At 35.5% G+C, this 24,864-nt stretch overlaps 1 pseudogene; it reads left to right on the forward strand.

Annotated features, from left to right (window-relative positions):
* The window catches only part of LOC119625130 (translation machinery-associated protein 7-like), a 60,360-nt pseudogene extending 56,211 nt beyond the window's left edge, over positions 1-4,149 (forward strand).
* Positions 4,150-24,864: the final 20,715 nt, after the last annotated feature.

The raw sequence follows: 24,864 nt of genomic DNA on the forward strand, positions 1-24,864 counted from the left end.
ATTTTTTCCTTACTAACTTCACACCAGCCACATGAGTTTCTCTAACACACATGCTTCTTCATCACAAGTGCCTTTCCCCTGACTGATCCGTTTGCCTAGAATTCTCCTCTTTCCAATTTATATTTAGATAACTCCCCTGTCTTCCCCAAATGCTCTAATGTCACCTTACCAATTAACCCTACCATGACCATCCTATGTAAAATCGCAAACTCTTCATGCATACCTACCCCTTATGGTCTTCTTGCTTTTTTCCTAAATAAAAATTTTATGCTAGAATAGTTATTGATTTTCAAAAAAATTGGGAGCATAGTACAGAGATTTCCTATACACTGCATACCCACTTTCCCCTATTATTACCATGTTACATTAGTATGGTATATTTGGTAAAATTAATGAACAAATATTCATACATTATTGTGAAGTAAGTCTAAAGTCTATAACTCAGACTTCCTTAGTTTTAACTAATGTCTTTTTTTTTTGTTCAGGACCAATTCTATATTCCACATTGCATTTAATTGTCATGTCCCTTTAAATTCCTCTTGGCTGTGACAGTTGCTCAGACTTTGTTTTTGATGACTTTGACAGCTTTACATGACCAGAATAACTGTGGCCATATATTTGGTAGAATGTCTCTCAGTTGGGATATATCTGATTTTTGTTCATGATTAGGTTATTAGGCTTATGGGTTTTTAGGGAAAGACCACAGAAATAAAGTGACATTGTAATTACATTGTATCAAGGGTACATACCATCAACGTGACATTGTTGTTGATGTTAACCTTGCTCACCTGAATGAGACAATGCTTGTCAGATTTCTCTACTTCAAAATTGCCTCCTTTTCACTTTGTACTCTTCCAGAGGAAATCACTATCTGCAACTCACAGTTAAGGTGTGAGGATTTATGTTCTACCTTCTTTAGGGTGGAGTATCTACATAAAATATTTGTAATTCTTCACCAAAGGAGATCTATTTGCCCTCCTCAATTTTTGTCTTTATATACAAAATATTTTCATCAGTATATAGTGTGGTATATGAACACTTATGTTATGCTTTGGTTTATATTCTAATTCTACTGAATTTATTTTGTTGTCAAGTTGATACAACTTTGGGCATTGGGAACTCCTAGTTGGCTTTCATATCCCTTTGATATACCCTCATCATAGTATGTGTATGTGTGTGTGTGTGTATGTGTGTGTGTAGTTTGTCAGTTTGTTTGTTTTTATCATTTTCTTACTTTTTAGCACTAAAAACACATGTGATTCATCCTGTGTATTTCCCCGCCTAGTCTTAGACTCATTCATCTCTCCAAGGAGCCTTGGTTTCTATTAATGCATAATGGTTTTAGAAACCAAGATCTAGGTGATAGATGCACTCATTGTTACTGGGATATTGCTGTTTCTAAGCTCTCTGAGCTTAAAAAATGAGAAAATATACTTACGTATGCTAACCCATGTATCTACATATTACTATATATATTTCTATATGTAGCCATATGAATTTATACTAAGTTAATCCTGAGTTCATACTGATGTCTCCAGTTCCAATTCATTACCACATAGATAATTCTGGGTTTCTTCTCTTGCTTGTTTGTAAACTTCTGCTCCAACAGTGAGAAACAAAGCTTGCACCATTTGCCAAACTTTTACTTAATTTTTCAATTTCAGTACACATTCATAGCAGCATTACAGATATTAACCCATACACCCAAGGGAAACAGCTTTATCAATTGGAGTACAGTACTAGGTTCAGTTTCTTTTGCACATATTCTTATATATCCCACTCATTTCCAGTTACTGGGACAGTATCATTTTCTCTACGTACTCAGTGATATGGTTTTATATGATTGTGATACAGTTAGATTTTTTTTAATCACATTTTGCATTCTATTCTGAGATCCCTTGATCTCCTAATGGATTTTTTGAATTTGTATACATCATAGTTCAGTCTTACTTCTGTGAAGTTGTATAGCTTTTCATAAGTGAATAGTGGCATTTACCCACAATTACAGCATCATACAGCACCATTGTAGAATATTCATATGTTTCATCTGTTTAATGGCCCCTTTCCTCCAAAGACTTTGAAAAGCACTGATCTTTTCACTATCTCTATAATTTTGCCTTCCCTAGATTCACATAATTAGGATTATATAATCTGCAGTCTTTTCAGACTGGTTGCTTCTATTTAGCAACATGCACTTAAGATTCATTTATGTCTCTGTGGGCTTAATAGTCATGTTTTTCTGTAACAGGATAATATTCCATTGTGTGACTATATCAGAATTTGTTTATCTATCCACCCTGCTTGCTGTCAGTTTTTGGCAATAATAAATAACAGTGCTATAAATATTTGGGTACGTATGTTCGTGTGGACACAAGTTTTCAAGTCAATTCATTCAATATCTAGAAGTATGATTGCTGCATCATGTGGTTAGATAATATTTAACTTTGTAAAAAGCTGTTGAACTGTCTTTCAAAGTGATCATACCAGTTTCAATTACTAGTGACAATGAATGGTGTTCCTTTTGTTACATGACCTCACAAGCAATTGGTATGGTATTATTAGATTTTCTTATTTTATTTTATTTTATGCATTCAAAATGTCATATGGTGATCCCTTGTTTTAATTTGCAATTCCCTAATGACAAATGACATTTTATAGCTTTTCATATGCTTCATCATTAGTTTTATTTTCATATAACATTTATGACTTTTAATGTATCACTAAATATATACATTTGTTTTTCTCTCATATGTCTTATGTAGTATAATGGAAATCCCAAGATAAGCCTGATTCCTTTTTTTTTTTTTTTTCACTGAAATATCTTAAGTACATAATTTCCCATAAGTTTCAAATAAACACTTACCAAATGAATAAATTGAAATTCCATCTAAGAAAGAGAGGGATAAATAAAGTATACTAATGGAGAATAGCAGCCAGTGACATAGAAGAAAAACAAGAAACATCTGTGGTGTTGTGGATGAGCAGAGAAAAAATCAACAATTGCTTTACTCTTAGACAAGGTCGATAACACAAAACCAAAGATGTGTCCATTTGATTTTAAAGCACATATGTCAGCAGTGATAATAACATAAAGTTTCTCAGTAGAGAACTAGGAATAAAAGCTGAGGTGGGTGGATCATGAGGTCAGGAGATCGAGACCATCCTGGCTAACATGGTGAAAACCTGTCTCTACTAAAAAAACACAAAAATTTAGCTGGGCGTGGTGGCGGGCGCCTGTAGTCCCAGCTACTTGAAGCTGAGGCAGGAGAATGGTGTGAACCCAGGAGGCGGAGCTTGCAGTAAGCAGAGACTGTGTGCCACTGCACTCCAACCTGGGCGGCAGAGCGAGACTCCGTCTCAAAAAAAAAAAAAAGTCTTGTTTACGGAAGAAAAGCAGAAAGTGAAGAGTCTGAGCCACAACTAAAATGCTTCATTCAAAAAATTTGTTTCTAGGAGAAACAGCACAGTAATTGGGAATCACAATGGCTCGAGGTAGGATATTGATTAAACATAGCATATACTATTCATGCTTCTAAGCTGATAGGAATATCTAGTGGAATAGAAATTGGTTATGTAGGAACTGAATACATTATAGGAGCACGTATATAAGAAGGTAAAAATGCAAAGCAAAAACGAAAAAGTTTTGCTTTAAGTGTAAGCACACTTCATCTAGTATAAGATGAGGAAAGAGAAACTGTAAAAGATTGGGTATAGACAGATATAGGTAGGGTGAAAGACTTGTTGCTGGGATATTGGTGGATTTCCTGTCAATATTTACTAATTATTTTATGGAAATGATACCAATTTATAGTGATAATGAAGACGATAGTGGTACAGAGGTATAGAGGAGACTGAGGAGAGAGGAAATTAACAATGATAACTACTTGTTTTGAAGAATGAGGAAGTGAACATATGGGAGAAATGCAGTAAGATTACCAAGTAGAAAGGGGCAGCAGATGAGTCTGGTAACAAAAGTGGCAAGAAAAAGCCCATATAACAGCCTAAGAAGCTGGCCAAGGACATGGACAGAAACAAAAAGAGGAGCAGAAGAGACTCAAAAAGCTAAAAACAAAGGCTGCAGGAAAGATTCACCTGGCCACAGGTGGGATTAAGAAATCTGGCAAAAAGCAATCTGTTCCTTGTACCTGAGGCAAAGGCACTTTCTGATTTCATTCCTGTTTAAACATCTGAATTCTCTGCCATAGCATCTATTGCCACCTATAGCTGAAATTAAGTGTTGTCTTGGAGCCTGTGGTATATTTAAGAATAAACTTTTGTTTTTAAAAAAATCATCCAGTGCCTCATTGTCTCTTCATTTAATCTCACTCAGCCATTCCTACTATACTGTGAAGTCAAAGTCAACCCAGCCCAGAGTGCTGCCAGAATGTTCTTTTGTCTTTGTTCTACCGCCAAATTCTGTATCAACTGGAATTACAACTTATTTTTTAAAAAATGCCTAGTAATATTGAATTTCCATCTGGAATTTACGCTTATAGATTTCAAGTATTAAAATTCAGCATGTACATTTCTCTCCACAATTGCACAGAGAAGTAGCCATGGTTTTGTCACAAAATGTGATTTAACCATGTAAGGATATGGCTAACCCATTGGGATCAAGGCAGAGGGGAATAAGCAAATCAAGATTACATTTTTAAGAAATTGGTATGATGATGTAACAATATGTCTAATGTGTATAAAAATAATATGAGAGGCACAATGATTAGTAAAATACAGAAAAATAAATCAATTAGATGTCTTCATTAAGTGGTATAACTTGCAGACTGGAATTTACTAGAGAAAATCAAGTACTAGAATAAGAAATTATTATCTTTGAGACTTCAGAATGGGAGAAGTGATAAAGTCTAATCACATGGATTTCAAAGGAGACTGAACATTTAGAGGAGGAGGAAGGAGAGCAACTTTGAAATAATACTAGAAAACGGGAAATATATGAGAGAAATAACAGGTTCAATTCTAGCTGGCTGAACTGTCCAGGACACTACACTCTTAGGTGCCCAGAAAGACCAGGATCTTGAGGGTCTTGTCTCTTTGTGGCATGGTAAGGTGCCAGTCTGTGGACAAGGTGCTGTGTCACGTGGAGCAGCAGGCTTGGCACTGACCCTTCTCTCTGACAGGTTGGTGATTGCAGGAGTTGGATCAGAGGAAATACATAAAAAAGATCTCTTATCTTCTCTAGCAAAGTGATGTGGAATTGTAGGTCCATTTGGGGAGTTTCTATTCATCAAAGAGTATTAGAAAGCAACTGAATAGTTTCAGATGGAAAGGGAAACATGAAAATATTTAATCTGAAGTAAAATGTAAAGCACCGTAACTGATGTGTCGGTGATGTCTCGGGAGGGGAGGTAGAGTAATTGCAAGAAAATCAATAAGGAGGCTCCTGATGAACTCTAAGGAGAAACTATAGTAATTTGGATCAGTGTGGTACTTTTGGAAAAAAAGTGGACAAAGATGGCACATGTATCTATATACATATATGCATACATGGATATCTGATTTAGTACTTCACACACAGAAAATCGTCTATCTGAGTGGAGAGGTCAGGAGACAATGTAAGTAGAAAGAATCTTATGCCCTGTAAACTGATAGCAATGGAGGGAAGGAAATCTGTGTACTTTCAACCAACCATTGATTTGGAGGAATTGAGTAAAATTGTCTTAAATCTTAAAAATGTAGGTCCCTCCTAGAGTAAGGAATAAAAATCTAGAGAGTATTATATGTCTTTGTGTATGTTTTATGTCTATCCATCTATTCACACAAACACAACATACATACTAAATAATAGCTAATATATCAAAAATATTATTGTTTAAGAATAGATTCTATTTTTTACAAACTCCCCAATGGATTTGGCTTTCATCTTTGAGTGACAATCATTGTAACAGGCCACATCTTTCCTCTTTTCCTCATACTCTTTAGGAATCACTCTGTAGTATTGAATTTTTCTTTTTATTTTATCATAACATAGATAATACACTGAGATTCATAAACGTGTTTTATATGTAAATGTGATTTTTATATTAATTCATATTATTTCATAATATTAGATATAATAACCATGCAAACTGCTAATTAAACCAGATATATTTGTTTGTAATTCCTTTTAAATTGACATACATATATCACTGTCATTGAAATTAAAAAAATAGCATGACTATTGTTTAACCCCTTTCACAATGCTTAAATTGATTAAGTATAAATTCTGCTCTGCACATCATGTAAAGGAAATACACATTTAATTTGTTGATATCTTGAAGATATATCTCATGTGTTGTTACTACATTTTTAAAAGGCAACAAAACCCATTCAGTACATTTATTTCCTTTTTGAGATGTATATATGAGGACTGTTTTCTTCATTTTGATAATAACAAATTAAATAAGCAAAGACCTTAAGAGAAAGAATAATTTTGAAAATAATAAAGGGAGTTCAATGTAAAAAAAGAAAATATTAGTGTTATTTCCAACCCAAGTATTCCATGGCTCCCATCTGGAAATATGTGCATGGCATAGAAGCCTATTATCATTAGAAAGTTTGTAATTACTGTTAAATATGTACATAGAGTGCTATCATGATGGTTGTGGCTTTGTGATCTAACATACCCCAAAGGGGCAGCATTAAGATTTACTTTCTCAGAATACAAACTTTTAAGAGAATGGACCTCTTTCCTAGAAATGCAAAGGCAAATATGTGGACAATCTTGATTAACAATGGCAGAAAGCCCATCAGATAAAAAGACTAACTGAAATTGCCAAAGAAACAAAGAAAAAAGGAACCAGTCAGTGTTTTCTCACAGAGATCATTTTACTGGACTATTAAGGTGTGTCCTGTATAAACTACACAAGTAGAGAGGCACAAAATTTCCATGGAATATGCTTGTAATGAAATACTATGTAGAGGTTAAAATTATTTTGTAAAATAAAGACAAAATATTTTAATATAAATCAGTAAGTAAGAAAAATCACATTTCAGGAAATAATATGCAATACAATATTTTTTTAAAGAGAAGGGGATACACTGTTCTAGTTATCACAATTTATTGCCTCTCCACTTTCCAGCCAATGTGTCATTGCCCTGCTTGTCACAATGGAGCTGGATGTTGTAAACATCACTTCATTGCCAGTTGAGGTGCTGGAGGAATGCTGAGGAAGGGAAATGTTTCTTTTGCTGATTCTAGTGCACTTTACTCAGTTTGCCTCTGAGGGACTGACTAGGCAGTTGTCCTCAGACACAAAATTGTGCTCACCTTCCAGTAGTTGCAGCCAAGGGGTATTTGCACAGTAGTCTTGGTCCACCAGCTGTGGACCAGCTCTGTTGCAGAGTAACACAATAAACTTTATTGCCACCTCTTATGCTGGAGCCATGCCTCATTCATTGGCATCTAGATCCTATCCTTGGCGGGTGGAGGGATACCATCAAGTTGATTCCTTATTCGTTCACTTTCCCTCAGTTCTATGCCTTTTTTCACAGTTGTCTTTTATTCCCTCTTAGTAGCTAATTGCCTGTAAATAATTAATCTTCATAGTGTGTTTTTCCTGTTCAGATTACTGTGTGATCTCTCTTTCCTGACTGGATCATGACTGATACACACTTTAGCACACACATACAAACACACACATAGATAATTGGAAAGTGATGTTTGGAACAATGAATAGTGATTATTATTTCTGGATGCTTATATTTGAAGTACTCTTTATTTCCTTCTGTATATTTTTTGTATTGTCTAAATTCTCCACAATCCTGCATTACCTTTGAAATCCAAAAATTTACACTAAATTTTAGAAAGCATTAATAAATTCTGCTAAGTTTAGAAAATAAACAGACTCAGTATATTTAAAACAAATTAGGATCTAAATTTGATAAGGCTTAGCTTGGGAGATTTTTTAAAATCATTCTTATTTTTATCATGTATGTTTTAAAAGGTTCAAAATAAAATTAGAAAGGAGCAAACACAATGAAATGTGTTCAACAAAAATGTCAGACACTTATGATATTGCATTTGTTATTATAAATTAATTGTTGTTGCAGACAAGAAAACAAAAGGGGAATTATTTTTACAAACTTGTTCTAGATCAAAATTGCTCTATTTAGTGCCCTTTAAATGCAAAGTGACAGAATATAAACCGACCCAACAATATAGTGGATGCATTATCAGCGTGCTGATGTGGCCTCCTTTGCCTGCTCTCTCTCATTTAATGCCATCAGACACAAGGTGATTTAGAACATTCTTGGTAATAACGGAGAGGCTGAAAGCAGATATTTTTAATGTTTTTTTCCTCCCCCAAGGTTTGTTATTTAGTTAAGGCAATACTGCGGAGACAATCAGTATGTTGCAGAATGTAATAAAATGAATATCAAGAGCAGATTACATTGGTGGGAGAAAACTCCCTCATTTGGAAAAAAAAAAAAAATCTCTGTCAGGGTTTCAACACTTGGAAACCTTTTTATTTTATTTTAAGTTCTAGGATACATGTGCAGGTTTGTTACATAGATAAACGTGTGCCATGGTGATTCGCTGCACCTATCAACCGGTCACCTAGGTATTAAGCCCAGTGTGTATCAGCTATTTATCCTATTGCATTCCATCTCCCTGTCCTCACAACAGGCCCTAATGTGTGTTGTTTCCCTCCCTTTGCCCATGCATTCTCATTGTTCAGCTCCCACTTATAAGTGAAGGTGCATGGTGTTTAGTTTTCTGCTCCTGTGTTAGTTTGCAGGGAATAATGGCTTTCAGCTCCATTCATGTCCCTGCAAAGACATGATCTTGTTCCTTTTCATGACTGCATAGTATTCCATAATGTATGTGTACCACATTTTCTTTATCCAGTCTGTCACTGATGGGCATTTGGGTTGATTCCATGTCTTTACTATTATGAATAGTGCCGTAATGAACATACACATGCATGTATCTTTATAATAGAATAATTTATATTCCTCTGGGCATGTATCCAGTAATGGGATTGCTGGGCCAACTGGTGTTTCTGGTCCTAGGTCTTTAAGGAATCGCTAGACTGTCTTTCACAATAGTTGAACTAATTTACATTCCCATCAATGGTGTAAAAGTGTTCCTCTTTCTTCTCAACCTCACCAGCATTTGTTGATTCTTAACTTTTTAATAATTGCCATTCTGACTGGTGTGAGATGGTATCTCATTGTGGTTTTGATTTGCATTTCTCTAATGATCAGTGATGTTGAGTTTTCTTTCATATGTTTCTTGGCCATATAAATACCTTCTTTTAAGAAGTGTCTGTTCGTATAAGGAGTAAGGAAAGGATCCAGTTTCAGCTTTCTACTTATGGCTAGCCAGTTTTCCCAGCACCATTTATTAAATAGGGAATCCTTTCCCCATTTCTTGTTTCTCTCAGGTTTGTCAAAGATCAGATGGCTGTAGATGTGTGGTATTATTTCTGAGGACTCTGTTCTGTTCCATTGGTCTATATCTCTGTTTTGGTACCAGTACCATGCTGTTTTGGTTACTGTAGCCTTGTAGTATAGTTTGAAGTCAGGTAGCGTGATGCCTCCAGCTTTGTTCTTTTGACTTAGGATTGTCTTGGAGATGCGGGCTCTTTTTTGGTTCCATATGAACTTTAAAGCAGTTTTTTCCAATTCTGTGAAGAAGCTCATTGGTAGCTTGATGGGGATGGCATTGAATCTATAAATTACCTTGGGCAGTATGGCCATTTTCACGATATTGATTCTTCCTATCCATGAGCATGGTATGTTCTTCCATTTGTTTGTGTCCTCTTTGATTTCACTGAGCAGTGGTTTGTAGTTCTCCTTGAAGAGGTCCTTTACATCCCTTGTAAGTTGGATTCCTAGGTATTTTATTCTCTTTGAAGCAATTGTGAATGGAAGTTCATTCCTGATTTGGCTCTCTGTTTGACTGTCACTGGTGTATAAGAATGCTTGTGATTTTTGCACATTAATTTTGTATCCTGAGACTTTGCTGAAGTTGCTGATCAGCTTAAGGAGATTTTGGGCTGAGACAATGGGGTTTTCTAAATATACAATCATGTCGTCTGCAAACAGGGACAATTTGACTTCTTCTTTTCCTAACTGAATCCCCTTGATTTCTTTCTCTTGCCTGATTGCCCTAGCCAGAACTTCCAACACTATGTTGAATAGGAGTGGTGAGAGAGGGCATCCCTGTCTTGTGCCAGTTTTCAAAGGGAATTTTTCCAGTTTTTGCCCATTCAGTATGATATTGGCTGTGGGTTTGTCATAAATAGCTCTTATGATTTTGAGGTACGTTCCATCAATACCGAATTTATTGAGCGTTTTTAGCATGAAGGGCTGTTGAATTTTGTCAAAAGCCTTTTCTGCATCTATTGAGATAATGATGTGGTTCTTGTCTTTGGTTCTGTTTGGATTAGAGACTTAAATGTTAGACCTAATACCATAAAAATCCTAGAGGAAAACCTAGGTAGTACCATTCAGGACATAGGCATGGGCAAAGACTTCATGTCTAAAACACCAAAAGCAACGGCAACAAAAGCCAAAATTGACAAATGGGATCTCATCAAACTAAAGAGCTTCTGCACAGCAAAAGAAACTACCATCAGAGTGAACAGGCAACCTACAGAATGGGAGAAAATTTTTGCAATCTACTCATCTGACAAAGGGCTAATATCCAGAACCTACAAAGAACTCAAACAAATTTACAAGAAAAAAACAAACAACCCCATCCAAAAGTGGGCAAAGGATATGAACCGACATTTCTCAAAAGAAGACATTCATACAGCCAACAGACACATGAAAAAATGCTCATCATCACTGGCCATCAGAGAAATGCAAATCAAAACCACAATGAGATACCATCTCACACCAGTTAGAATGGCGATCATTCAAAAGTCAGGAAACAACAGGTGCTGGAGAGGATGTGGAGAAATAGGAACACTTTTACACTGTTGGTGGGATTGTAAACTAGTTCAACCATTATGGAAAACAGTATGGCGATTCCTCAAGGATCTAGAACTAGATGTACCATATGACCCAGCCATCCCATTACTGGGTATATACCCAAAGGATTATAAATTATGCTGCTATAAGGACACATGCACACGTATGTTTATTGCAGCACTATTCACAATAGCAAAGACTTGGAATCAACCCAAATGTCCATCAGTGACAGATTGGATTAAGAAAATGTGGCACATATACACCATGGAATACTATGCAGCCATAAAAAAGGATGAGTTTGTGTCCTTTGTAGGGACATGGATGCAGCTGGAAACCATCATTCTTAGCAAACTATCACAAGAACAGAAAACCAAACACCGCATGTTCTCACTCGTAGGTGGGAACTGAACAATGAGATCACTTGGACTCGGGAAGGGGAACATCACACACCGGGGCCTATCATGGGGAGGGGGGGAGGGGGGAGGGATTGCATTGGGAGTTATACCTGATGTAAATGACGAGTTGATGGGTGCAGCACACCAACATGGCACAAGTATACATATGTAGCAAACCTGCACGTTGTGCACATGTACCCTACAACTTGAAGTTTAATAATAATAAATAAATTTAAAAAAAAAACAAAACAAAAAAAAAAAAACAAAAAAAAAAAAAAAAAAAAAAAAAAAAAAAAAAAAAAAAGAAGTGTCTGTTCATGTCCTTGGTAGACTTTTTAATGTTTTTTTATAAATTTGTTTAAGTTCCTTGTAGATTCTACATATAAGACCTTCGTGAGATGGATACATTGCAAATTTTTTTCCAACTCTATAGGTTGCCTGTTCCCTCTGGTGATAGTTTCTTTTGCTGTGCACAAGCTCTTTAGTTTAATTAGATCCATGTCTCAATTTTTACTTTTGTTGCCATTGCTTTTGGGATTTTGCCATGAAACATTTGCCCGTGCCTATGTCCTGAATGGTATTGCCCAGATTTTCTCCTAGGGTTTTTGTAGTTTTGGTTTTACATTTAAGTCTTTAATCCGTCTTGAGTTACTTTTTGTATAAGGTGTAAGGAAGGGGTCCAGTTTCAGTTTTCTGCATATGGCTAGTCAGTATTCCCAGTACCATTTACTAAGTGAAGAATCCTTTCCTCCTTCTTTTTTTTTTTTTTTTTTTTTTTTTTTTTTTTGGCCAGGCTTGTTGAATATCAGATATCAGATGGTTGTAGATGTGTGGTGTTATTTCTGAAGTCTCTGTTCTGCTCCAGTGGTCGATATGTCTGTTTTAGTACCAGGGCCATGCTGTTTTGTTTACTGTAGCCTTGCTGTATACTTTGAATTTAGGTAGTATGATGCCTCCAGTTGTGTTCTTTTTGCTTGGTATTATCTTGGCTATACTAGCTGTTTTATAGTTCCATATGAATTTTAAAGTAATTTTTTTTCTAATTCTGTGAAGAATGTCAATGGTAGTGTGATGGATGTAGCATTGAATCTGTAAGTTACTTTGCACAGTATGGCCATTTTCATGATATTGGTTCTTCCTATACATGAGCACGGAATGTTTTTCCATTTGTTTGCATCCACTGCTATTTCCCTGAACAGTGGTTTGTAGTTCTCTTTAAAGAGGTCTTTCACTTCCGTTGGTATTTTATTCTATTTGTAGCAATTGTGAATAGTAGTTTATTTATGATTTGTCTCTCTGCTTATCTATTGTTGGTATATAGGAATGTTTGTGAGTTTTGCACATTGATCTTGTATCCAGAGATTTTGCTGAAGTTGCTCATTAGCTTAAAAAACTCTTGGGCTGAGATGATACAGTTTTCTAGATAAAGATCATGTCATCTGCAAAACAGAGACAGTTTGACTTCCTCTCTTCCTATTTGAATACCCTTTATTTCCTTCTCTTGGCTGATTGCACTGGCCAGAACTTCCAATACTGTGTTGAATGGGAGTGGTGAGAGAGGACATCCTTGTCTTGTGCCTGTTTTCAAGGGGAAGGCTTCCAGCTTTTGCCCATTTAGTATGATGTTAGCTGTCGGTTTGCCATAAATGGCTCTTATTATTTTGAGGTATGGTTCTTCAATATCTAGTTTATTATGAGTTTTTAACATGAGGGAATGTTGAATTTTATTGAAGGCCTTTTCCACATCTATTGAGATAATCATGAGGTTTTTGTCTTTAGTTCTGTTTGTGTGATAAATTACATTTATTGATTTCTGAATGTTGAACCAGCCTGGCATCCCAGTGATGAAGCCAATTTGATCGGCATGAATAAGCTTTTTGATGTGCTGTTGGATTCAGTTTGCCAGTGTTTTATTGAGAATATTTGCACTGAGGTTTTTCAGGGAAATTGGCTTGAAGATTTGTTTTTGTATCTCTGCCAGGTTTTGGTATCAGGATGATGCTGGCCTCATAAAATGAGTTAGGGAGGAGGCCCTCCTTTTCAGTTGTTTGGAATAGCTTCAGTAAAAAGGATATCAGCTCCTCTTTGTACCTCTGATAGAATTCAGCTGTAAATCCATCTGCTCTTGGGCTTTTTTGGTTGGTAGGTTATTTATTACTGCCCCAGTTTCAGAACTTATTATTGACCTATTCAGGGATTCAACTTCTTCTTGGTTCAGTCTTGGGAGGGTGTATGTGTCCAAAAATTCCTCTATTTCTTCTAGATTTTCTAGTTTGTTTGCATAAAAGTGTTGATAACATTCTTTGATGGTTGTTTGTATTTCTGTGGGGTCAGTGGTGATATCTCCTTTATAATTTTTATTGCATCAATTTGAGTTGTCCCTTTTTCTTTCTTTTTCTTTTGTCTAGTTAGCAGTCTATCTATTTTATTAATTTTTTCAAAAAATAAGCTCCTGGACTCATTGATTTTTTGAGGGTTTTTTTGTGTCTGCATCTCGGTCAGTTAATGCTTTGAACTTGGTTGTTTGTTGTCTTCTGCTCGTTTTAAGTTTTGTTTCCCCTTGGTTCTTTAGATCTAATAGTTGTGGTGTTAGGGTGCCTATTTTTCTAGCTTTTAGATGTGGGCATTTAGTGCTGTAAATTTCCCTCTTAACACTGCTTCAGCTGCATCCCAGAGATTCTGGTAGGTTGTGTTTTTGTTCTCACTGTTTTTAAAGAACTTCTTGATGTCTGCCTTAATTTCATTATTTACCTAGGAGTCACTCAGGAGCAGGTTGTTCAATTTTCATGCAGTTGTGTGGTTTTGAGTGATTTTCTTAATCTTGAATTCTAATTTGATTGTGCTGTGGTCTGAGAGACTGTTTGTTATGATTTGAGTCCTTTTGCATTTGCTGAGGAGTGTTTTATTTCTAATTATGTTATCAGTGTGTTGAGTAAGTGCCATGTGGCACTGAGAAGAATGTATATTCTGTTTTGGGGTGGAGAATTGTATGGATATCTATCAGGTCCACTGGGTCAGTGCTGAATTCAAGTATTGAATATTCTTTTTAATTCTCTGTCCTGATGATCTGTCTAATATTAACAGTGGGGTGTTAAAGTCTCCCACTATTATTGTGTGGGATTCTAAGTCTCTTTGTAGGTAACTGAGAACTTGTTTTATGAATCTGGTAGCTCCTGTATTGGGTGCATATATAATTAGAATAGTTAGCTGTTCTTGTTGACTTGATACCTTTACCATTATGTTTGTCTTATTTGAACTTTGTTGGTTTAAATTCTGTTTTGTCAGAAACTAAGAATGCAACCCTTGCTTTTGTCTGCTTTCCATTTGCTTAGTAAAATTTCCTTCAACCCTTTATTTGAGCCTATGTGTGTTTTTGCACATGAGATTGGTCTCTTGAACGTAGCACACCAATAAGTCTTGACTCTTTATCCAGCTTGTCATTTTGTCTTTTAATTGGGGTATTTAACTCACTCACATTTAAGGTTAATATTTTTATGTGTGAATTTGGTTCTGTCATCATGATGCTAGCTGGTTATTTTGCAGACTTATTGCTATATTTGCTTTATAATGTCATTGGTCTTTGTACTTCAGTGTGTTTTTGCAGTGGCTGGAACTGGTTTTTCCTTTCCATAACTAGTGTTTCTTTCAGGAGCTCTTGCAAGACAGGCCTGGTGTGACAAATTCCTCAGCATTTGCTTGTCTGAAAAGGATTTTATTTCTCCTTCACTTATGAAGCTTACTGTCGCCGGATATGAAATTCTCAGTTGGTGGCTCAAGCCTGTAATCCCAGCACTTAGGGAGGCCGAGACGGGTGGATCACGAGGTCAGGAGATCAAGACCATCCTGGCTAACACGGTGAAACCCCGTCTCTACTAAAAATACAAAAAACTAGCCGGGCGAGGTGGCGGGCGCCTGTAGTCCCAGCTACTCTGGAGGCTGAGGCAGGAGAATGGCGTGAACCCGGGAGGCGGAGCTTGCAGTGAGCTGAGATCCGGCCACTGCACTCCAGCCCGGGCTACAGAGCAAGACTCCGTCTCAAAAAATAAAAATAAAAAAAAAAAAAGAAATTCTCAGTTGGAAATTATTATTTTATTTATTTATTTATTTATTATTATTATTATACTTTAAGTTCTAGGGTACATGTGCATAACGTGCAGGTTTGTTACATATGTATACTTGTGCCATATTCGTGTTGGCCCCAATCTTTTATAGAGTTTCTGCTGAGAGTTCTGCTGTTAGTCTGATGGGCTTCCTTCTGTAGGTGATCTGCCCTTTCTCTCTGGCTGCTACTTGTCAATTTCTAACATAAAATATAATGGGTAAGTTACCAGAAGAGTGGTTGACTCATATTTTAATTTTTATTAAGATGTTTAAATCAAGGGCATGTTGTAGGAAAACTATGGAAATTTACAAATTTATAGCCTTATATTATGGTATACCAAACCAAGGAATATTCCCCAAACCAGAGATTTTTGTAAGATTTCTCTAAGTAACCTTAGATCACCTGTTTCCTTGTAAGTCAGTGTACCTATTGGTTTTCATATATAAAATGAGGATGGTATTTTTCCTAGCTATAATCTGTAATCAGATTACATTATATTTTTAAAATTTCTTTTTTTTTTTCTAGACGTAGTATTGCTCTGTTGCCTAGAATGGACTGCCATGGCACAACCATGGGCACCACAGACTTCAACTCCTGGGCTCAAAAGATCCTCCTGCCTAAGTCTCCCGAGGAGCTGGGACTACAGGTGTGCATCACCACTCTCAGCTAATTTTTTTTTTATTATTTTTGTAGAGACAGGGTGTCACTATATTGTCCAGGCTGGTCTCAAACTCCTGGCCTCAAGTGATTCTCTCACCTTGGCCTCCCAAAGTGTTGTAATGATAGATATGAGCCACCAAGACTGGCTGTACTCAGATTTTAAAACTTTATTTAAAATTGCATAAGGCTCATATAGGTAGCAAGTTAACATATGTAAATATTTATTAAAATTTACTTTTACAATGACATATATTATCACACATATATCAAGCTCTCATAGTTTAACCATTGGTATCTGTAGACTCAGAGGATCACCAAACAGATGGAAACATACTTGATCATTTACAAGTCTACAAATGAGAAATGTAAATTATAAAACAAAAGCAGTTGCAATGAGGGCAATAATAACTTATTGCTCAGTTTCCATGTCGTTTCTCAAGGATTTCTCTTCTACAAGCTTCCTGTTAGTTGTATCACAGTCTCTTAACATACAATGTGCTTTGGCTTTCATGCCAGGAAGCACATTAACTTTAAATAAACATACTTCTAGTTTTCTATCTCTGAGCAGTCAGGCAAGGCATAGCTCCAGCAGGACCTGAAAATAACTGAGCAAAGCAAGGAGAGAAAAAATCTTGTTGCTTCTTTCTAGGAGGGTCTCAAATTACTCTTTCACTGTTCTCCTGGTATACTAAGTGCCTAAAGCCAAAGGAAGTCTACTTTTTGGCTACCACATCCTCTAGGGCATGTTTGCTTTTTAAATTCTTTATCTTATTGACTACCAGTAGCTAGATCTGTCAACTCCTTAAAGAGAGTAAGATCTGGATAGAATCCTTCCTTTAGCTACAATTATTTAAGTTCTATTTAACACCCTCCAACGTCCTAAACCATCAGTCTTCCAAGGGTAGGAAGGTGCCTTCAGCTATATTAAATAGATTCTTCATTTCACAACTCTATTTTATTATTTTCAAATATTTATGATCGAAGATCTGTTTCCATACAATGACAGTTAAATCTTTTACTGTTTTAACTTGGTGTGTTTTTTCCTTTTTCAGATGAGTCTAAATTGACAAAGTCAATTCACATCTATGGCTTTGAACCTGCTTTCACATACTTATAAAATCAAATTTAATTTTAGTTCTTCTACTTGAAAAACTTGAAGATCTTCATTATGACACCTTTTCTAATAATTATCTCTAAATCATTTATTCTGTTCCAATTAGCTACTATTTACAATTAACAGTTTATGGTTGTTTAACCATATTTAAGTTTAAAACCTTATTTCAAAATTTGTCTTATCCCTGGATGTCCTTTTGACATTCGCTGATGCATTCTGAACCATATGCATACTAAATACTGTCTGATTCTCAGCATGATGCTACAGAAGGGGTTCTCAAATATGACTACATAGTAGAATTAGTGGGGAATTGAACACAATATCTGTGCCTGTACTCCTCCCCAAGAGATTTTAATTCAACTAGTCTGGAGTGGCACCCATGTATATGTAATTTTAACACTTTCCCCTACCCTAGATGATTCGAATGTACAGACATAGAAAAAACTACTACAACAACACTGTGCTAGATCATGTCAGGGATCGAAAAAATGAGAAAGGTATGGTCTCTTTTTAGTGACCATATAATATAGAGACTCAACTAAGAGACACAAAACAATTAGAGCACAATTAAATGTAAACTGTTTTGAACTTCATATAAAAACCTAGAGACTAAAAAAATTAAAATAACGCTATTACAAAGTAAAGATCTTTGTAAACTAGACTAACCAGTGAAGGCTTTATGGAGTATGTATAACTTAAACTCGTTGCTGTGAACAGATTTGGGTAAGTTCAGAGAAAGGTGAAAGAGATATTAAAAATTAAAGGACTAGCAGACACAGAGGCAGTGAATCATACTTGCCATTAAGAGAGAAAAGCTGACATATTTGACTAGAATACGTGTGTTTGAAAGTTATGAAAAAATAGAAAAAAATATTTATTATAGAAAAGCTGATATGTTTGACTAGAGCATGTATGTTTGAAAATTACGAAAAAATAGCAGTAAATAAGTTAGTCGCAAAATCAGAGGAATCTATCTGCCATCTTATCTCACCTCTATCATTCCTAATAAAACAAGTATCAGGTAGTCATGGGATAAAAGTAGTGATATGAAAACTGGTATCCAGCCCCACCACTGGAAAATACATATGAAATGTTCCATTATACATACAAATAGGTGTATATTTTCATTAACATCAAAAACTAGCAATGTTCTCATTTACATGGCAGAAACATTAAATATTTGGCTTGTTAGAATGCATAGAGTGCCAAATCAGAAGAGGCATACGACAAACGTTCATTTTTCACTCCAGTAAAAGAACAGCTGAGAAATCAGGGAAGGACACCTTAATAAGATTATATTCTGAACCCTTATTTTGAAATGTGAGTGAAGCTCTGGGGCATACAGGATAAGAAGCAGCAACCAGCAAGTACTGTGAAGACTTCTCACTGAGAAGGTGACTACAATAAACAGAAACCCTTCAGGGCAAGGCATCCTGTGAGATGGATGTCTAATGAACCAACAGCTAAGTCACAGAAAGTACTCCTCGCCCATGAAGTTGGCCCTAACAATTAAACTACTAGAATACCTAGTGTTTCAGAGCACTGCAATGAGGCAATTTGAAATTCAAGTTCAAACTCTATTGCTTATAGAGTGACTTAAGCACTTTGGTTGAACTTTTTATTTATTCATGTTTTCAAATTCTTCCAGATCCTGAAATGAACTGTTTAATCTTTATTTTCCTGAATATAAATTGAAATCACTAGAAAAGAATTTTCCTTTGGGGTATGTTATGTGGAATAAGTAAAATAATGCAGGTAAAGCAATTTGTCCTTTTGATGTCCTAGAAGGTTTAACTATAGTCAAAAGAAACATGGGTGTAGTGGAAGGGCTTCCTTATAGAATTAGCATCCACATGTTGTAGGAAGTCAGTGATTCATGTCTTATTCCCAGAATGAGAAACTAGCAAGACTAGCAGGTGCAAGTAACCTGCACATTAGAGCTTCACTTGACAATCAGAAGTTGAAATAAGCAGATGTCAACTCAGTGAATATTCTCCTAGAGTTGATGCCCAAGAAAGAGGCTCCTCTGCCTCTTTCAAAAATTGGAAGATAACCACTAAAATCAATGACAAGTTTTTACCTTTTTGGAAGGGAATAAGGACAGAAAGTGATGCTAGTGAGTTATGTTATATTTAGCACTATTAAACTTTGAAAACTTTTATATAAATTACTGTGGAAAGTAATAAAATCAATTTAAAATATACATACAACGAAATAAAATATTACAAAGTCTGTATGAAAATTCTAAAAATTAAGTAAGGACCCTGATGTAATATGGAAAATGAGAACTTAGAACCTGCTGGGGAAAAGACATACTGAAGAAAGAGATGGCGAAGAGGGGAGAAGGTGATACCTGTCTAATAAATTCTAGGAAGTTCAATGTTGAATATAAAAGATTGTCTCTAAGATAATTTTTTAAAATGATTTATTTATAGAAATGGAGGAAAAGATACCTGAAACAATTGAAGAGAAAACTAAAATATCAGTATTTAATTCATATTAGAAGTAGATGTAGAATTGTAAAAAATAGAGACATTGAGCTGCATAGCACTCATGGCAAACTCACAGAAAATTCAGAGGAAATAAGAAATGAAAAGAATGAGAATGAAAAGTGACATTTAGCTCCTGGGAGGAAGAAGTTGCATCTACTCTGGGAACCAGTCACTCCATGAGAGTGACGCCCCCAAAGGAAAAGCATAAGCAGATAACCTGGTCTAATCTTTGCATTCACCAGATCTCTAGAAAAAGAGACCAGTGTTATTTTCTAGGAGGGAGAGAATTTATCTCTGAATTGCCCTTAACAAGATTTCCCAGTCTAGAATTCCCCTGTAGTAAATGGAACCCTGAATCTTGACGGATACTTCCCTGAGGAGCTGTACAACTCTGGGGTTAAAAGTAGAGATGATTCATAATAGAATTGCTCCAACTAAGGGAGGTGATAGTGTGAACTTTGCCTGTGGAGTATGTCTATTATTCTGTAACAGAGGTGCATATTCAAACTCTCATATTTGTCTGAATCTTTAGATTTCCCGTATCTTGACATTAATTATTGAAGGCTGACATTGGGTGACATCTTTGATCTATGTGTTGGATGTGATAATATTATATATGTGTTAGCTCAACTTCAAATGACCTAAAATATAGAAAGAGTTGAACTGCAAGATGATAATTGAACCAATTCCCAAAAATATATTTATATTTCAGGAAACTTCTGAAAATAAAGAAAAGCTGGAATCTACAAAGAGGAAAGTATCATGATTTTCCAGAAAATATGTTTATATCCGTATTATGAGTTCTAGATACACAGACACACACACACACACCCCCATTATATACACATAGTGTTTCACATAATGCAGATCTTTGATCTATGTGAATCAGATGTGATATTATATATATATATATATATATATATATATATATATATATTAGCTTAACTTAAAAAGACCTAAAATATAGAAATAGTTGAACTGCAAGATTATAATTGAACAAATTTCAAAAAAATATATCCGTATTTCAGGAAACTTCTGAAAATAAAGAAAAGCTGGAACCTACAAAGAGAAAAGTATGATTTTCAGAAAATAAGTTTATATCCATGTTACCAGTTCTACACACACACAGACACACACACATGCATCAGATGATATATAGACAGATGTACATAATGTTTCACACAATGTAGATGAGGAAACTACTCAAGTGCTATGATTACTCTTATTAGGATTGCTACCTGAACTTAAAAAGCAATCTGCACTTCCCATTTAAATTCGTGGATTGACAGCCATTTGTTTTCCAGGACTTAGACAATGGTTCAGTTACGCCTCCTTGTATAATAAGTAATTTTATACTTCTCCTTGCATTTCTTTATTGAACATATCCAGTAACAGTAACAACACGGTTTTCATTTTTTATTGGTTGATACACAACATTTAAATAATGTGGTATCTTGACTTAGTTATTAATGATGGACATGGGGAATAAAATATAATATCAATCTATCTAAGTAACTCCTGATTCTTCCATTTTTAAGAAGTAAATGACAGCTGTTATAAAGCATTAAGGTTATATTTAGAAGTACACTGTAAGAGACACCTCCGAAGACAAAGGGAAAATATTTCAGTAAACATAGTGCCTATTTCTGTTCCTTCTCACCCAATCATATAATAATGGTGACTATGGTTTTGTGTTGGAGGTGGAAAAATGAAGAAGGAAAAAATGGGAAACTCAGCTTATAAGTAATTTATCAAAACTCTATTTCCTACTGTGGTATTACTGGACCTGAGTGGATTCCTAGGCCGTTAAGAACATATTGTAACTAATACAATATAAAATTCTTTCTTCATAATGTTCTCTTTATTACTGCAGGACACCAGACCCTATCATCACTGAAAGAATGGGTGCCAATAGACAAAAACACGAACTAGTCAAAGACTACTAGAGTATTAATTATGGATGCCATTGAGGTATCACTTCCATTTTAAATAAGAGGGAAACGAAGAACACAGAGATCAAATATCTTGTCATGGGCCTTACTTATACATAGAAATGAACATGTGATTTCAACCAGAAATGTCTAATTCAGAAGAAATTTCTGACTGGACAAGGTGGCTCATGCCTGTAATCCCAACACTTTGCGAGGTCAAGACAGGAGTATCACTTGAGCCCAAGAGTTCAAGACCAGTCTGGGCAACATAATGACACCACATATCTACAAGAAAATTAAAAATTTAGTTGGGTGTGGTGGCATGCACCTATAGTCCCAGCTACTCAGGAGGCTGAGTTGGGAGGATTTTTTGAGCCTGGGAGTTCAAAACTCCAGTGAGCCTTAATTGTACCACTGAACTCCAGCCTGGGCGACAGAGCAAGAACCTGTCTCAAAAAAATAAAAAGTAAAACATAAGTTATTCTCTGTATATCTTCCCCACATCCCACCCTGCAATATGTACTTCTTGTTTTAATTAGAGTTACATTTTGACATGCGTTGGAGTAGAAAAATAATCTCAGAACTATGCCAATCTGATTGCAATCTTCAGCTTCACAACTGATATCATTGCTTCCATGGGTATATGAAACTTTTCAGGAGGAAATCTATCTGAGATTTTGAGATTTTGATCACCAGTTCATAATATCTTGCATAGGCTAATTATTGTTAATATAGATATCTTGTTATTCACTAGATTTTAAATAATGGTGAGCTAAGTATTCTATTCAATTAGCAAGTCCTTACTGGAAATATTCTACCATATTCCAGCTATTCAAATAAGATTCATAGGTTCTTCCATCTGAACCCTATTAAATCTAATGACATTGAAAATAAATCCCAGGACAATTATTTACTGGGATGTTATTAATTTTGTATGTTTGCTAATTCAATAAATAATAGGTAATTGATCACACTGTATACATTAAAAAAATAGAAATCAACTACACTTAATTCTATAGCTACTTTGTTTTATAAGGCACTCCAAAAAGTTCATAAATATGTTGATTTTCCTGCTTGTAATATATACCCATTTCACATAGTGAACTCCAAATAATTTTTCAGGTCTTCGCCTAAATATCAATTTGCCTAAATATCAATTACTTCTCATTAGATATCAAAGCCCTTTGTTATAAAATCTCAAAACACCCTGTAGATATCTTTATAACATTTATCACAGTATAATTATATACGTATTTGTGTTTATGTGTTCAAGGCCTATTTCCCTCAGCTGATATCTGCACCCACAGGAATAGGAACTTTATCTTGTCTCTTTACTGTTATTTTTTCAGAAATATCTCAACCTGGCACAAAATATACTTTCATATTTGCTAAAAATTTGAATAATTTGCGATATCACTGAAGCACAAACTTGAATTAAATATATGAGTCTATTGTGTGGAAGAAAGAAAGGAAGATAAACTTTATTGTCTCTTCAGGATCAAGGTTTTTTGGTGTTTTGTCTTGTTTTTTACTTCAGTAGCTTTGGGGATACAAGTGGTTTTGGTTACATGGATAATATTATCATGGTTAATTCTGAGATTTTCATGCATCCATCACCCGAGCTGTGTACACTATATCCAATACATAGTCTTTTATTCTTCATTCCCCTTCCACCCTGCTCCCTCACCCTGAGTCCCCAAAGTCCATTATATCACCACCTTTATAATGAGGATGTCTTTGCATTCTCATTATAAGTGGGGACATGTGGTATTTGGTTTTCTAGTCCTAAGTTACTTCACTTAAAATAATGGCCTCCAGCTCCATCCAAGATGTTGCAAAAGACATTATTTCATTACTTTTTATGGCTGAGTAGTATTCCATGGTGTGTGTGTGTGTTTGTGTGTGTGTGTGTGTGTCACATTTTCTTTATTGACATTCATATGCTTGGGTCTTTTTCATATAGTGTCTTATTTTCCTTTGGGTAGAAACCCAGTAGTGGGATTGCTGGATTGAATGGTAGATCTACTTTTAGTTCTTAAGGAATCTCCATAACTGTTTACCATAGAGGATCAAAGTTTTAATGTAGGTTTGCCATTTATATTCCTGCATGATTCAATTTAACAACTAAACCAGTCCTGTTAGGAAAGTATCACTGTCTTCCTTTAAAGTTGAGCACACTGAAGAAAATATATATATATACTTGTATATACAAAATTGGATTTCACAAAGATTATACCAAGGTTCTCTTTGGATATAAAGAAAGTATATGCATATCAAAAATATGTCCTCATATTGAGCACATCAGTTATCATACAGTAAGCTGATTCAAAATGGTAGGCCTTCCTATGTTCCTGTTTGTGCACGCGCACACACACACACACACACACACACACACACAAAACATAGAGATGTCATAGTTATTGTTGTTATTATTTTTGTTGGAGTTTCACTCTTGTCGCCCAGGCTGGAGTGCAGCAGTGCCATCTCGGCTTACTGCAACCTCTGCCAGGTTCAAGTGATTCTCCTGTCTCAGTCTCCCAAGTAGCTGGTATCACAGGTGCCTGCTACCATGCCCAGCTAATTTTTGTAGTTTTAGTAGAGATGGGGTATCACCATGTTGGTCAGGCTGGTCTCAAACTCCTGATCTCAGGTGATCCACCCACCTCAGCCTCCCAAAGTGCTGGGATTAGAGGAATAAGCCACTATGCCCAGCAGGGATGTCATAATTTTGAATGCTTATTTTTAGAAACAAAATGCTGCCCAAAGTATCATTTTTTCTATAAAACTCAGATAAAAAGTCGCTTATATTCTTTTACATGAGTTTAAGTAAGCTCAACTAATATTTCAGCTGTAAGCATGAAGCACTTTTGTTTTTCTGAAGTCTACAATTTGTTATGTATTGGTTTACTCCAAGTTAACAATTTCTGCAGAGAGAGGCTGTGACAAAAGTTCTAATATCAGTGCAAAGCACTTATTTACGTTACATGTCAGTTTGTGTGGATAAGCTAACAACATAGATCTTGAAGTTTGCCAGAGGAGGATGACCAGCTATATACCCAAAAGAATACAGTCTTAGATAAATTTAAAGTGTTATCACACTGAGAAATACCTTTTTTAGGGAGACGAATATGAAAAGGATCAGAGAGCTAGGAAAAGGTAAAAAGTACAGTGTCACAGATACGAAGGAAGGGAAGTGTTCAAGAATGGGGTTCATCAAGGTTTAATTAAAACCTTCATAAAATTTTTATGCACA

This window comes from Chlorocebus sabaeus, chromosome 13, assembly GCF_047675955.1.
Source record: "Chlorocebus sabaeus isolate Y175 chromosome 13, mChlSab1.0.hap1, whole genome shotgun sequence".
Lineage (NCBI taxonomy): Eukaryota > Metazoa > Chordata > Mammalia > Primates > Cercopithecidae > Chlorocebus > Chlorocebus sabaeus.